Consider the following 17,007-nt stretch of genomic DNA (forward strand, 5'->3'; position numbering starts at 1 on the left):
TAAGAAGTTATTCCTTCAGCTTTCCACCCCAAGACTTGATGAAATGTGGTCTATAGGCAAAATAAAAATATTCACCTAAGAAATGTTCTTGTTACAAATACTGTCAGAATGGTATCGAATACTCTTCAATACACAAAGAGGACTCTAATTCAAAAATGATCTTTCAATACACAGTGGCCACACCTCTAATCAGAGCAATGCAGTTCAAGGCCAGCCTGGGCAATTTAGTGAGACCCTGTCTCAAAATATTAAATAAAATGGGTTGTAGCTATAGTTCAGTGCTAGAGCACCTCTGGGCTCAACCCCCAGTACCAAATCAAATCAAAACAAACAAACAAAAAACCAAAACCTTGTCCCTGCCCTTGCCAGAGCAAGAGGTGACCTAGAGTTTCTGGCTAATAGTTATCTTAGGAGACGTACAATTAAAAATACATAACTTTATTAAATTTGCCCTTTTTTATGTTTTGCTTTTCTTGCCATTAAGCAATTTATTGAGGCCCTAAGCAACTTAGGGAGACCCTCAAAAAGAGCTGAGGATGTGACTCAGTGGTAAAGTGCCTCTGGGTTTAATACTGGACACCTACCACCACCACCACCAAATGCATGTTCAGTACTTAATTCACTGTGTACAACAGACAGTTCACTATGAAATACAGACTGCATAATAAATTTTGGCTGCCACTGATAATCAGGCAGTTTCTGTGTAACTAAAGGGAGTCTGTCTTCTGTCCTGGCAGTTTCTGCCCCCAATTCTGTCCTCTTTTCTTTTTATATTCATAGCCTCAGTGCATGGATTTGAGGGGAACATCTCAAAAATCTCGGAGGTCAGTTTTAGTTTTCTTTGGAAGTTCTTTTTCTCCTATTGTCCCCCTTAACCATAGTCTCCTGTCACTTTTTAAGTTTTCCAGAACATTAATGGTATGGTCTTCTTACAGTGTGGTGTCTCTTGTCATTCAATATTTTTATTGTCCAGTATGGTACCCCTGGGTCAAGTATAGCTATTTACATTCAAATAAGTTAAAAATTCAATTCCTCATTCACACTGGCGACCTTGAAATGCTCCATCACCACTTTTAGCTGGTGACTGGAATGTTGGACAGCACAGATACAGATTTCCAGAATGTTACATGTTGTGGTGCTATTGGAATGGTGACTGCTGACAGCATCAAACCAGGGAAGTGGACTATTTGCTCCCTCCTGGGTGCATGGACGGTGGAGATGGAGTTCCTCTCAGTGGAATGGGCTGGCTGAGAAATAAAAGCTAGGAAAAATAGAACAGCGAAAGAACCTCAGGATACAGAAAATGATTTCAAAAAGCATGGGCAGGACCGGCAAGGATCGAGCTTCTATACTCTGGCAAAATGGAGCCCATGCCTACTTTATTTATATAGGAAGATATCAAGTTCTCCCACAGAATGATGTTCTCAATAAAAGGTCAGAGTGAGGCTGTCCATTTTTCAACAGGTTATGCCCACCTCTGGAGCAACCTTGAGAGATCTTCCTAGCCCAGCGAAGATAAAGGCCATGTGCCTTGTGCAATCTATTGTGTGGTAGAGCCACAGATAGTTCCCAAAGTTAAACCTAAAATCTCCCTGGCTACATGCCGAGAGAAGATCTTCAGGTGTTTTTTACGGAGACTCCCTGCAATTTGCCTTGGCAATTTTACGACTGAAAATTCTCCCCCACCATATTATTTCTTCAAAAGCTTAACACCTCTGGCTATTTCCCATTGAGCTATAATGCTTAACAATTTTGATTTATTTTTATAAATTAAACTCTGGGTAGGTAATCTATTTGCATTTTAAGACTTACTAAAATAATGGAGTTTTTGTCCAAAAACAATTCAGTGAAGTTTTCAAATATTATTTTAGACACATATTTAATATATTATTTTGGATTAAAGATAATGGTGTTTGATTACGAGAAACATACATTCAGCCGACTGCTTTCATACCTCTTTCTTCTTCAGTCTGTTACCATATTTGCGGCTTTATGTTTTGAGCAACTCAGCTTGTATTTTCCAAATGCAGTCAGTATTCAGATGCCTGTCTCTTCAGCTTCCATTTACATCTACGTTACCACTGACTGCAGACACAAAAACATGCTGACAGTTGATTTTGAGTAAGTCAGCCTGTGATGTTCTGAAGTCAGATAGTGGTGATGGCTGTACTACTTTGAATATACTTAAAACTACTGAATTATATACTTGAAAGGGGTGAATTTTATGATATGAATTAATACCTCAATAATAAAAAAACAGTAATGTGTGTAAAGCACTTGGTAGATGGGATATAATAAGCTGTCTTTATTATAAAGATTAGCTGCTGTTTTTATCAGAAATCATTTGTGAACTTTAGGAAAACAATGCAGAAAAAGTAGGAAGTATAATATTTGATTTATTTCACTGTCTGAAATAAAAGTGATTTAACCATTACTAGATGATTTTAATGAGGTTTGCCTGCAGTGGAATGTTTATAATGTAAAAAAGGTGTTTACTAGCAACAGGCTTTGAATTCAGGTATTGACGATAGCAGGTTTTTTGTTTTTTTTTGTTGTTGTTGTTTTGTTTGTTGCAGGAGAGCATTCCATGTTTTAGTCAATATTATAATATTATTTCCATGATTTTCTTAACATAAAAATAATTGCCACTAAAATGGTAAATGTCATGTCATGTATATTTTACAAGTTTTTAAAAACAATAAATCTCACATCTCGTGAAGTCATTCATCCTTGGAAAATCTTTACTTGCTGTTTTATAGTCCCATCCCTTTTATTCAGGAAAAGATAATCATAGAGATAAAAAAATTTCTAATGGTAGCAGATTATATGTATCTTCAGTTTGGGGCTTTTAAAATAAACATGGTTTCAACTGAAATCTAATGTTTCTGTGTACCAGATACTGAATAGGGCACACAGGAAATAAACCTCATGCTGTAAATTAATCAATCTAAAGATGTTGTTGTCATAAAAGACCCAACATTCAGCTGTAACGTGTCACTAACTGATCCCCTTTCAGAGTGACCATAAAGAGGTACTGTAGAGCCTCAGAATTCTGGTGGCAAAGGCTTCCAGGAGAGCTAGTTGAGGACAAAGACAGTTTGCCAAGTGCAGTCCCAGTGCCCAGGAAACATTCTGATGTGTGATGGTTACTTTGTTTAGTTTACAGTATTTATTGGGATACAGCTTGCTGATGATTAAATACATAAGTTGTGGTAACTGTTTATCAAGCCATTTCTATGCGCTAGTATTTTGTTAGGGTGGGTGGGAATGGAGATACTAGGAAGTTCCGTTAACTGTCATGGTCTTCAAGGACTAGAAAGTTGTTGGGTGTCGGGGGCGCTGAAGAATGGTGTACATGAGGCTGAGTACAGTCGAGCGCTCCAGTCAGAGTACAGTGGCGACTGAGTCAGGGTGGGAAGCTGGGAAGTAGATTCCAGTGGGACCCTGAAGGGCTGCATTGAAGGCAGAGAATGGGTGAAGGGCATCCTAGACAGGGGTGCCAACCAACCAGGACACTAACAGAGTGCAGGTTCAGCGTTCCTCAGAGGCAGCCTTCAGAGGTTGACAAGTTAGGAGCTCCCTCTGGCTGGAGCTGACAGTCACTTTGGGAGTAAGTGAAGGATATACTTCATGGGTTGAGACTGGTCAGACAGAGTCTTAAGTGCCAGGGGCTTTTGTGACACCTAAGGCTGGGCCTAGGCAGAATTACAAGTAGGTTGTTCCCTTTTGCCACCATTTTTCTTGTCTCTCCATTGTCCTAGTCCTCTTAGATGTTGACAGCCGTTATTCCTTGAATTATCGTGAATTAGTGGATAATCTTCTAAAAGATTCTCATAGAACCTCACTTAAATAAGTGACTTTTTCTTTTAAATCAAGAGCTTTCCTTTCATATTTTCATTACTGATGAAATGGCAGGTAGTTCACACTTTTGGCCAGGGCATACTGCCCTGTGGAATCCCCCCATGGAGGAAGCCACCCATACAGTAGCTCACATCTTCAAGATCAGTGTTTCTCAAGGTGTGGAGCATGGATAACCGTATTAGAATACCCAGAAGATTTTTGAAATTAAAAATGCTTAAAATGCAGGCTAACCCCTTTCGAAAGACTAGAGATCTAAAACTTTGGGAGTGGGTGGAGGAACCCTGCAGCTTTAACAAGCAGTCCAGGTAATTTATATGTAAGCTGAAGTTTGAGAACACTCATTCAGGAACCAGTGTATAGAATTGTCATTCCAGCCAGGAGATTTCTTAAGACTTACTTCCTATGTATTAAGTTGCTTCTTCCCATCATATGTGGCCTCTTGTTTTCAAATGGAAGCCAAAAGAACATTAAATAGTTTAGTGGTGCTTGGGGTCAGCTTTGTACTGTTTCTTACAGTGCAAGGAATTCTTGTATAGCACAGCAAATGATTCCACCTTTGAATGGTTGAATACTGTGTGAACATAGTAGCACAGCCTGCAGTGTTTGTGTTCAATCTGTCAAATCTCGTATCAAATTCCTTTTAAGAATGTCAGCACCCTACCAATTCCTGGAGTTGAATGTTTTCTACTTTACCTGTTGAACTGCTTGCTTCCTTAAGATTTCCCTGCCTTAATTAGGTTCTTTCCTAGAGGGCTAAAATGAGCACTGAATCTGTATCTTTAAATTCTTTTAATTTAACTAGCCTTTAAAAGAAAAAAGTTGAAACAACAATTCCAGTTCCAAAACACCATCTCATTTGGGTGACAGTGGCACACTTTGTAATCCTAGTGACTCAAGATGCTGAGGCAGGAGATTTCAAGTTTGAGGTTGGCACGAGCAACTTAATGAGATCCAGTTTGAAAAGCGGGGGATGGGGGGGATGTAACTCAGTGGTAGAGTGCCTCTGTGTTGAACCCCAGTACCACCAGAAAAAATAGAAGGGGAGAAAAACGTCTCAAAAGTGAGATTAGGAGCTTGGGTTGTGGCTCAGTGGTTAGAGCACTTGCCTGGCACATGTGGGACACTGGGTTTGATCCTCAGCACCACAATAAAAATAAATGAATAAAACAAAGGTATTGTTTCCATCTACAATTTAAAAAAAAATTAAAAGGCTGGGATGTAGCTCAGTGGCAAAGCGCTTGCCTCATATTTGCGAAGCTCTGGGTTGGATCCCCAGTCCCCCACCCCACCAAAAAAAAGAACCAATAATAATAATAAGATAATTAAAACTTTTTTTTTTTTTTTAAGATGAGTGAGTGAAGCTGGCCTATTTTGGAAGTGTGCAGGGGTGGGTGGAACAGAGGATCACTAAGGATCATTTACTTCTCTCTGGGTACAAGTTCCAACCCTTGATGTGGGTACTGCCTTTTTGTTACACTTGGCTCCCTCTAGATTATTTTTTTTTTAATATTTATTTTTTTAGGTGGAGATGGACACAACACAATGCCTTTATTTTTATGTGGTGCTGAGGATTGAACCCGGGTCCCGCCTGTGGTAGGCGAGCGCTCTACCACTGAGCCACAACCCCAGTCCTCCCTCTAGTTTATTGACCTTTGGTTAGTATAATTGTGAGTAAATTCAGGTTATTACCATTTTGTTACTTTTTTGACTGACAGGCAGATTAGATACTTAATAGAACAATGAATTTCTTTATATTCATTTGAGTTAGGAATGGAACCAATAAATATTTATTCCCCATGGCTATAATATATAATGTAGTGTGCTCCTTTTCATTCTGGTTTCTTGGTAACATTGAAAAGAAAATCTGTCTTTCTAATGTGTCCATACAAGGTCCTTGAACTAGAGCCTCTTGTCTGCAATGTAGAAGGGCAACAGTGGGAGGAAGTAGTGGGTTAGTCCACCTTCTGTGAAGCCCAAGAGCTGCATTTAAGAAGACCTTCAGAAGTGGCAGCTGGGTACTCTGCATTGAGCAGATTAGATGCAGATGTGTGGTCTGGCTTTAACTCTCCTTTGTTCTGTGTATCTCCTTTGTTGATTTTTAATTTGGAATGTTTTCACTTTTGTTTACCTTTAAGAAAGGAAAAGGCATTTTGTAGATAAACATGGTTTCAACTGAAATCTAATGTTTCAACACCCCATCATGATGCAGATTGATGCAGTTAGTTTAATGTAGACTGTATAGCTTTTTCGTTTGCAACTTAGTTGTGTGTTTAAATGACAAAGAAGTGGCCAGGCAGATTCCATCAAGGAATGTAGTATTTAGAGCTTCTGCCATGTAAGACCTATGTCATATGCTTCGAGTAGAAAGGAGGATTTTTAAATTCTATTAGCCATCCAAAAAAAAAAAAAAATGCTCCTGACACAGCAGCATTACTACCAAGTGAAAAATCAAGTCATTAGCCATAGCAAAAGTCAGTTTTCAGTTAGCAGTTTTCCAGAAATCATTTGATTTTTAAATCTGCTAAAAGACTGAATTGCACTGTTAGTTATTAAAATGGGACATCTGGAGTCTCTTTTATAAAACTGAGAAATGAAGATGTCTCTGTTTGGTCACACATGAAAGCTTTTAGCTGAACATGTTATTTTGAGCCCTTTACAAGGGCAAACCGTCCTATCTTCAGGACTGACACCTCATTTTACTCTTTATGTGATATTAGATGCCTTTCTGTAGAATATACTGTAATTTCTAAGACCCACCCCCCAAAAACAGGGTGTCGCTGTGTTGCCCAGGCTGGCCCCAAACTCTGAGGTTCAAGCAATCTTTCTGCCTCAGCCTTCCAAGTAGCTGGGACTGCACCATAGTGCCCAGCTAGATTTGTGTTAAGTTTCAGTTTAAAGAACTGAGTTTGGAGTGTTATTAATTCCCCTCGTTGTGATCTTTGGCAGAATTTTGCCACTGCTAAATGATTTAACTGGGGCAGGATTTTGACTCATTCATGTATGAGGGCAAAGTTTTACAAATCATGTGATGATTAGCTTTACCAGATGAGAAATGTTGCAGTTTTTGTTTCCCAAGATGATAGATCTTTAAAAGTGGCCAAGAGAATTGATGATTAAAAGGATAGTCTCCAAAACTTCTGAATTATGAAATTATAGTCAATGCTAATAAACATTGATGTGGAGATGTTAGTATAACTTGTTCACAAATTCTTTCAGAATGAAATCTAAAACACATTGTCAGGGTCAGATGAGCTACAAAATAAGTGGAGTTTGCATTTTTTTGTTTCTGTTTTTGTTTTCTGCTTCTAATGATTTTTTTCCACTCTATTCTTTATTTGTTCTTTTTTTATTATGTTTTTATTTTGTTGATATTTAAATTAGTCTATATCTGGCGTCTTTCAGGGAATTTTTTAAAAGTCATTTGTGTCCTCACTCTCTCTGTTGTCTCACTCGCACATTTTTACATACAGCAAAAGCTACACATCACTGAAGTGAATGGCCACAGAGTGACCGGGAGTTCACAGGTGCAGATTGAAGGCCATCCCAGACCTCCGCTCTCCGGCTGTCAGTGTGTAGCCAAGCTCTGCTTAGGCTTTGTGTCCTTTCCCTGTTGCCTCAGTGCAGCACTTTGACATGGACTAGCTGCTAAATGGAAAATTTACACTGTGGAATTTCATACTGGACAAGCATGTTGCGGTCACTGCTGCTGTTTGAACAATATTTTCTCAAAGTAAAGGGGGAAGAAAACCAACCCGTCATTATGGCATTTTGGAGCCTTAGCATTTTAAAGCAGTGTTGTATGTTTGTAAATATAGTGGTTCTCAAAAAATCTTTTTACTACCTTCTTCGTCCTCATGAAGAATTCTGTCAGGCACAGAATTTATTATTCCGGTTGCTTGAGGACTTACACAAATCTTTCCTCCCATGATATCACATTCTTTAAACCAACTAGGCTCAGCCTTAAAGCTTTTGAAATTTCTGTAACAAAAGCTTCTCTAGGTGAAGGAGAATATCATTTTGCTCAGAGCTAATTCTTGGAGTGTCATTTGGGGTGATGCTTTGAATTAAGCAAACAAATAAGAAAATTTGTGAGAATGCTTGATATTCCCCTACAGAGTAACCTTCATGAGAAGATTTATTTCCTTTTAGTAATACTGGCATTTTACCCTATCAGTCGTCTTCTTATTTTTAAAACTGACAGTTTGTTTTGGCAAATAAGTGTATCAAATAATTCGTCTGAGCCAGGCAGAGTGGTGCACTCCTGTAATGCCAGTGACTCTGGAGGCTGAGTCAGGAAGATTGCAGATTAAATGCCAGCCTCAGCAACTTAGCAAAACCCTGTCAAAAAATAAAAAGGACTGTGGATGTAGCTCTTTTTGTTAAAGTGCCCCTTGGTTTAGTCCCCAGTACTCTCCTCCCCTCCCCGCCCCACACAAATAAAAAGTCATTTGACCAAAAGTTTGACAAGTTTGGTACTCTGTTGCGAAAACTTTCACACTGACCTGTTTTGTTTCTACTGTCCACGGCACAGCTCTTGTAATTCAAAGTGATCTATTGCATATTTTTTGTTTCTTTTTTAAAGATAGTACAAGTTCTCATAAACAATTCAAGCAATACCAAAGGCTATGAAATAGAAAAGTTCATAGCTGGCCAGCCAGCCTTTCTCCTTGCTGAAGTGATCACAGCTATCAGTTCTTCACATTTCCTTCTAGATGCACATAAAGCAGATCATCTTTTTAATGCTTTTTTGAATGCATAATTTTCCACTCCTTGGCTAACCCTAATTTAGTCAACCAATCTTCTCCTGAGAAACATTTCAGCGATTTCCTGTTTTTTTTTTCCTCTCCCCTCTATTATACGCATTTTTGGCAGAGTTTTAAATGTTACTCCTGTTTTAGACATGTTATTTTAGAGTACTGTCAAGGTTTTAGTATTTACATAGATTTCTTGATTTAATGCTTATGATTTTAAAAGCCATGAATTCTTGCAGGGAACTAGCGCTGACTTGTAGAAAATTGCTTTTGTGGTGTCCTGTGCTACCCTCAGGTGAAGGAAGCATTATCCTGAGGGCGGAGTGGAGCAGGGACTCCAGTGAAGCAGTGAGGGACCCAGCATGGGGTTTCACTAATTCCCCTCCCCTACCAAGAAGTCCTTGGGTTTGTGATGCTAGGCATGTTGTGCTTCTGTCACTGTTGGATGGGAGGAGAGTGGTAAGGCTGAATTGTTCCTGTGGACAGCTCTTGAACCAGAAAGCCATCTCCCTGTCTCTTCTCATCCCCCCCCCCCAAAACAAGAGAGGAGCTACTTTCCAGTACTCAGAAGCCAGGCCCCCAATGTCTCCAGATAATGTTGCATGGGGTTGAGACAGATTGTATGAAAATTTTAGATTATTTTATTGAAATCTCCATATTTTAAGAACAAGGTATTTAAAATATGTCTTTATAATTACTTGCATAGAGATACGATAGGGCCTTATTCACCCTGCTCTCCCCATAGTGCCTCACATAGCAGACAGCAAGTAGTGATCAATTAACAAACAGAAATGAAAAGATAGTTTTGTTATACAAATCTGTAAATCTTATTTACCAAAGGTGAATAGGAATGATGTCATTTTTCCTAATTTATCACTCCTATTTTAGCAATAAGGAACATTTCTGGAAAAAGAACTCTACGTTTAATCTATTCTACTTTGTGCAAATACAAGCTAATACACCAATCCTCAGTTATATCTGTTATTAAGCTTGGTTAAAAAGAAAACAAATGGGAAAGAGATGCTGTATTTTTTAAATAAATTTAATAAGCTTGTGGATAATTAATTTTTTATAACCCTTGAGACTTAAAAGAGAAAACCAAGACTTGACCTATTGTTTTGAAAACAAGAAAGCAAAATATTCATGAGAAAGTAGGCCACTTAGTATTTGACAATAGAAAGTTTCAAAGCATTTTGAAAAGTTTTATTCTGTAATTGGTGCCTTTGAAAACTCTTAGGATATATTGGCGATATTTCCCAAAAGGATATTTTTATAACAGTTTTCATAACTGTGATACTATAGCCACAGTATTATCAGCGGGATTAATTTTTGGACTAAAGTACTGTTTAGTTCTCTCCTTTAATAATATGATTTCAGCCTACTTCAATTTGAATGTTTAATTCTAGTAGAGGAGTAGATTTATTTAAGTAAAAATTGTACAAATTTTCCAAAGAATAAATATTCTCAGCCATGCCTCTGAAAATTCACTGTGGAGTCAATCACATTTCAAGATTCTGTTTTTCTACCAGTAGAGGTCACTGTGCCCCTATAGAAGGAAACCCAGTGCTGATGGTCATCCTAGAACTAATAATAGTCATTACTGGACTGGAATTTCTGGGATCTTACGCCCCAGCCCCAACTCACACACACGTTAACAGTGACACTTGGCTGTCATCAGCCAAGAGTCATTTGTCACTATTTGTGCACGTGAGACCATATCCTGATGAGGGCTAGTGGAGTGACAGCCCAGCTTCCCACAGTATACTTGAGCAAGTCAGCTTTAGCACCAGGTATGGTTTCACAAAAAAATTAAACAAACCAAGACATTGAATCTCACGAGTTTGATAGAAGCTTAACATTCATCAGATTCACTTTGGAAGAAATGGGGTGGGGAGACTTTTATTATTTTAACAATTTGCAAATCCCAAATAATTTCAAAAGAATTCTTTTAGTACAGTTATCTGCTAATTACTAATGGGAATTTGCTTACTAAAACTGTTCAGACCTTTTTACCATTGTAGTGTCTATATTACACGGTATTTCATTCTTTGCATATACTAACCAAGTATTATCTAGGAGAATAATGTTCTATTAGTTTGTCTACAGAGATATCATCTCAGAGAACTTTTCAAGAATAAACACAATGTGGTTGTTATAAAACTAGTGATGCCTTTACCAGATAACTAAAATAAATGTAAAGTTCTGATGAGCCTTGTACATTAATCCTCCTTTTTTAAGGAAGTTGTTACAACTTCACAACATGGAATGTTGTGAAGATAGCAAGCAGTAGGGAATCAAGGGACACTTCTGCAGACCAGTGTGATCAGATGAGGACCCTGTGCCTCATGCTTTTGCAGTGCCTTTCAACAACATCACTCTCATGCGTGCAGGGATGAGGGGACATTTGAGTCCTGGCCTTGCCACTTCCTAGCTCTGAAGTTATCTTAGGGAACACTCTGTGCCTCAGTTTTCCACATCTGTGAAATGGAGTTAAGAGTACCTGCCCCGTAGAGTAGTGATGTGTTATATGTGGAGTACTCACAATAGTCTAGAACATAATGAATTCTTTGACTGTTACTACACAGCCTCACTTTTTCTAAATAGGGCCCATGTGGGGATATGAAAGTTGAATTCTTACACTTTCAACTATTCTTGACTATTTTGGGGGATCAGCAGAGTTTATTCTGTTTTGGAATTAACTCTTAATCTAGTTCCATATCAAGGAACTAGATGAGTGTATAATCTTTAATGATTTAAGTTTTCTTCATTTTTTTTCTTTGAAGTTTGCTTCCATATTGGTAAAATGATTTTTCTCCTCTGGTCCAATATTTTGCTCTAGTATTTTCCCTGTGAGGTATATAATCATGTTTCACTTGCTTTTTTTTTTTTTTTAATGATTTGCATTGGTATCTTTTTGCATTTAAATGTTCTAGTTTCGATGAAAGTCATAAAATATAAGAGATTGTTTTCAGGATTGTGCCTTAATGTTCTAATTTATTATAGCACTTTGAATGTTAAAAATCTGTTGTGTCATTTATAAGGCATTTGTGTTCTACACAATTAAGCACTTAAAACAGTAATCTGGCCATTTATACCACATACTAATTCTGGATGAGGGAAATCAATATCTGGTACAGAAACATACACATTTGTATAGGTATAGATTTGGTCTCAAAAGGTGAGATTAATTTTTATTATTGAAACTCCATTCTCTAATAAATTATCTGCATACGCTCTGCCTCTGGGTAGGTGAGATAAACCCATTACAGTGAAACATTTTTGGTTTCAACTCACTACAGTCTATTACTAGGTATATGAACGAGGAGAAAAGTTATTGTCAAACGTGTCTAATAAACATCCAATATTTCTTTAGGGGTGGGAGGGATTCCCTAGAACAGACAAAAGGAATCCCTACAATGTCTTCTCCAGTAACTGAAGAACCATATATTTCTAAGACAAAGGGTGTTAAAAGTGATGTTTCAGGAAATATAAAAATATTCCATGAAACAAACCTCACATTTGCACTCAGGCTCCTGAGTGGGTCACATAAGTGGCTCCCCTCCCCGTTGGCCCAGGAGCACACTGGTAGGCTGTTGCACAGTGCAGCACCATACCAGCCATTTCTTCTATGTGACTGTGTTTAACTGACCTATAAATCAGCCACCAGGGAAGGAAGTGGGCCTCCTTCCTGTTTCTCACAGTTACATTAGCATTTCTTTCATGAAGAATGCAGAATGCCAGTCAAGTCTCTGCAGTGGCCTCATGGCTAAGGGGGGGAGCTTTTTCTGGAATATACTGCTGTGAGTTACAGGGTGGTTTTTTTGTGTGTGTGTTTTTCTTTATTGGTGCACTATAATTATACATAATAGTGGGATTCCTTGCACATTTTGTACGTGCACATAACATCATTTGATCACTCCGTTCCCAGCACCTTCCCTTTCTTTCCCTTGTTACTCCCCTGATCAACCTGCTCTACTCTACTGACCTCCATCTATTATTATGATATTGTTTTGTTTTGTTTTGGAGATAGTCTGGCCAGGTTGCTGAGGCTGACTTGAAACTGGTGGTAATCTTTCTATCTTGGTCTCAGGAGTCGCTGAAATTACAGGTGTTCATCACCACACCTGTTTTCTTTAAATGATAAAAATAATCATTGTTTTTTTATAGTATTTCCACACATTTTATAAGTTTAATAAAGAAGATGATTGGAGATACAACATCAGTTTAGCCTTTCAGAATTCCATTGTGTTGATTTTTTTCATCAGTAATTCTTTTTTTATTGGTTCATAATTTATTTTAATTGGGATATTGGTGCATTCATATAACATAATTTGATCAGTTTTCTCCCTTTACCCTCCCTCCTCCCTCCCCCTGCTCTCCTTTTTTCCCCACCTTTTTTTTTATTGGCGCATTATAGTTGTACGTACTGATGGGATTTGTTGTTATATATTCATACATGCACACGATATACTATAATTTGGCCAATATCACTTCCCTGTACTTACCCCTCACTCTCCTTGGTCCTCTTCCTCTACTGATCTCCCTTTCATTTTTAGGAGCTCCACCCCACCTTTGATTTTCCTCTTCAGCTTCTGCAAATGAGAGAAAACACATGACCTTCAACCTTCTGAGTTTGACTTATGAGACTTAACATGATGGTCTCTGGTTCCATCCTTTTTCCTGCAAATGCCATAGTTTCATTTTTCTTTATGGCTGAATAAAACTCCATTGTGTATATGTACCTCATTTTCCTTATCTGTTCATCTGTTGATGGACACCTAGGCTGGTCCCATGGTTTGGCTACTGTGAATTGTGCTGCTGTCAACATGCCATGTACCACTGTAGTAAGATGACTTTAATTCTTCAGAATATATACCAAGAAGTGGTGGTATATGGTGGTTTCATGCCTAGTCTTTTGACTCCATAGTGGTTGTACTAACTTATAGTCTCACCAATGGTGTAAAAGCATTCCTTTTTTTCCACATCAGCATTTATTGTTATTTGTATTCCTGATGATTAATTTTATTATTGTTGTTGTTGGAATATCAGTGCATGCATAGAGCATAATTTTATCAGTTTTACTCCTCGATACGTCCCTGTTCCCTCCCCTCCTCCTCCCCCTGCTCTTGTTCTGCTCTATTGATTTTCTTTCTACTTTCACGATGTCTTTTTCTCTCCCCTTTCTCTTCCCTGCAACTAGCTTCCACATATAAGCCAAAATGTGCAGTAGTTCTCTGAGTCAAAAATATGGAACGCTTCATGAGTTTGCCTGTCATCCTTGTGCAGGGGCCATGCCAGTCTACTCCTGTGGTTCCGATATCAGTGTATGCGCTGCCGAGGCAAGCACTCACCAATAATTCTTTTAGGGAAACTCTGAAAATAGCCCAGAAAACTATTTAGACCACATTTCAATAATAACTTCATTATAATTGGCTTTTGTGATATTTGCAATATTATGATCTATTCAATTTTTCTGTCTTCTAAAACAAATAATATAACTATTTTATTGGATATTAAAAGCAGTATTTGAAGGCAAAAATTAATTTTTTACATTTGTGCTCGTGGACAATTGTCATTTCTTTTGGGTCCAAGGAAGCTAGGAGCTGGAGATACACTCTGTATTAAATTATTGAACTTTTAATCTTAGATGAGGGGCCTGAATTGAAAGTATCATCCTGCCATTGAATATATTCATTCATTTATTCATAGACTCTGAAGCTCCATATGCAAAAAGAAAACAAGGTCTTTGCCCTGGAGGAATCCCCAGTATTGTTGAAAAAGCAAACCTGTAGATGGACAGATGACTAGATGGAGGGGTTGGCTCTGGATGGAGGTGTGAGCAGCGTGCCCAGCAGGTCTATCGGGGAACATCCCGCCATGGAGAAGGCTGGATTAGGGAAGGCAAGCAGAGAAAGTTGTGCTTGACCAGGGACGGTCCTGCAGCTTGCTAGAAGTGAACTGCATTTACAGGGGCTACTCAAAGGCACAAAAGGACACAAGGGCCTCTGCCCAGCTGACTGCAGTGGGAATCCGCAGCAGGAGGTAACTGGTTCAGACTACAAATATATACTCTCACCTTCTGAACTAACATCATCATGTTAAACAGGAGTGAAGTCAGGAAAAGTGGTTGGGAAAGGCTTCAGATTTTCTGTTTGGGGTCTACTACTCCTGTCATTTCCCAAAGTACCCAGTGGCTTCTCCCTCCCTCAGCCTTGATCAGAAATGACCCTGTGCTAGATGAAAAGGAAGATATCATTGTTTTACCTTACCTGTCTATATTTTAGTAGTCAGGACTTCTTCCTTCTGTATAGACCTATTCTATATGTAAAATTTTAGCTAGTTGTTATTTAGGGTATTAGAATAATGTATGGGTAAAGAAAACATCCCTTTGGAGCCAAACTTCCCTGAGTTTCCCTAGTCATATAACATGGGGCAGGTTTCTCGGCTGCACTGTGTCTCAGTTTGTGGAAGAGGGTTTGTAACAGCACACAGTAGTGCAACTCCCAAGAGGACTGACACGTGGTCAGCACTTAATACACGGTAGCTATTTTTTATCATTATTATTCTCTAGATAATAGAAAAGAAAATGTCAAGACTGCAGACTTTAGGAATGCCAGGCTCCTGAATACTTGCTGTCAGTGTTCTTCTTCAGAGTGCCCTAGAAAATGTATGGAATGGGGGAGGGTATCTTTAGATTGAAAGTCATCTCTCTTTTTAGTATCTTTCCAAAAGCACACATCTTACAAGACATCAGGTGACAGTGTATTAGATGTGGCATAAAGCACCCCGCAACCAGAGTCTCTGTCGTTGTGTGTTATTTATTCAAAAACAGATGGCATTGTTGTGCATAAACAGGTAACACAGTATAGAGAAAAAAAGTCATTCCAGAAATAACTCAGCAGCAAGAACTGGATGGCATGTGAGCGGGGATGTTATTTGAGAGTGTTGCCACCCAGGTTTGTGGGCTTTTTCCCCTGCACTGGGGAAGGGAGAGGCGGGGAGCTTAGTGCAGAGAGAGGCTGCCACTGCCCTCAAGGGTTCCGTGCCGGCCAGCTGCCTGCCAAGCACAGGGGCTGAGCCGGCTCCCCACCCCAGAGAACCTTGAAATGGATGTTGAATGCAGTAAGCTTTGCACGTGACTGACTCTGGCTAGCACTGTGGGACCCTCACATTGTTTCAGTGCAGTGCAGTTTGTCTTGCACAATGACATGCAGAGAACAGCAGGCTGTATGCGCCGAATCTGCATCCACACACTGTTTGAGATCCTTGTGTTGTCCTTGGGACCTCACAAGGTTATATAGGTGGGTCATAGATCAAAGAAAATGAGAGCCCAAAGGCTCCTGAGAGATACTGGAATGAAAAGTCGGGTGAGTGAAGAAGAGGGAATTTGAAAAACATGTTGAATGTGCTTCATTTTATAATACACAATGGAGCCTTTTCAGATGCTTTTGGTTGAGGGAAGACAGGTGGAATCTGGTGATGCTGTAGGGGATTGTAGGGGCTTAGATTGCTCAGAGGTGTGAGATGAGGCCCAGCTCTGCAAGGTTTACAGATAGTTCCTCATCTGTAAAGCAGGAGAGAAAAGACCAGCAATTTAGAACAGCACCAAATGACATCACAGTGTAATATCTCCTTGGAAGTCTGGGCAGGCTTGAATGCAGCTTTTATAGAGAAATGGTGCCATTTGTTGTATCACAAGAAACCACACTCCCAGTCCAGGGAATTGAAGATAAAACAGATTTTTTTATATTCTCTTCAATGAATGACTGAGAAAAAAATAGAGGCTTAGAGGGTTCTCAAATAAAAATACGGGACACACAGTTAAATTTGAATTTCAGATTAAAGAGTGAATAAATTTTAAACATGCCTGAAATTCATGCTTAACTGGCATCTTGAATTTTCTCTTTCATTTCTAATTGGAAACCTAGAATCACAGTAGTGCCAGGACACTGACTGTGGCTCAGGCTCATAGAAGATGCAGGCATGTACCAGGGGGCTTGGCCTCCATGGTCTCTTCTAGATACTCAGCGGTGATGGCTCACTCTCCTCCTTCTGCTCATCACCAGAATCACAGAGTGTTGATACAAGCATTTTAGTGGCATCATTGTAGAATAATAATAATAATTACTGTATTTTGAGTACTTGCTCTACTAGACCTATTATTACATAAATTGTTATATCCTCATGGGGAACAGGCATGGTTACTGCATTAAGCAGGACTAGGAACAGTCAACTTCAAGTTACACAGGTATTTTGAGCAAAAAATGGTTTAGACTTAGGGGTGTGTGACGGTGCAGCCTGAGTTCTTGACATCTGCTCTGTATGGGTTGACCAGGACAGCTTGTAGTTGACTCTATAACAGAAGTTCATTGTGGGATTGTCTTATTTTTCTTTA

General features: G+C 39.0%; 1 protein-coding gene and 1 non-coding gene across 5 annotated transcripts in view; one reads left to right on the top strand and one right to left on the bottom strand.

The window, feature by feature from the left end:
* Positions 1 to 17,007, top strand: part of Scaf8 (SR-related CTD associated factor 8) — a 201,798-nt gene that overhangs the window by 104,669 nt on the left and 80,122 nt on the right. The gene's annotated exons all lie outside the window — the stretch shown is intronic.
* LOC124100967 (U6 spliceosomal RNA) lies at positions 13,854 to 13,959 on the bottom strand. The gene has a single exon (XR_006854494.1). It is a non-coding gene; the product is annotated as a U6 spliceosomal RNA (small nuclear RNA).

This window comes from Marmota monax, unplaced genomic scaffold (assembly GCF_021218885.2).
Source record: "Marmota monax isolate L192 unplaced genomic scaffold, Marmota_monax_Labrador192_F-V1.1 WCK01_AAM20220418_F8-fsc00164, whole genome shotgun sequence".
NCBI classification, from domain to species: Eukaryota; Metazoa; Chordata; class Mammalia; order Rodentia; family Sciuridae; genus Marmota; species Marmota monax.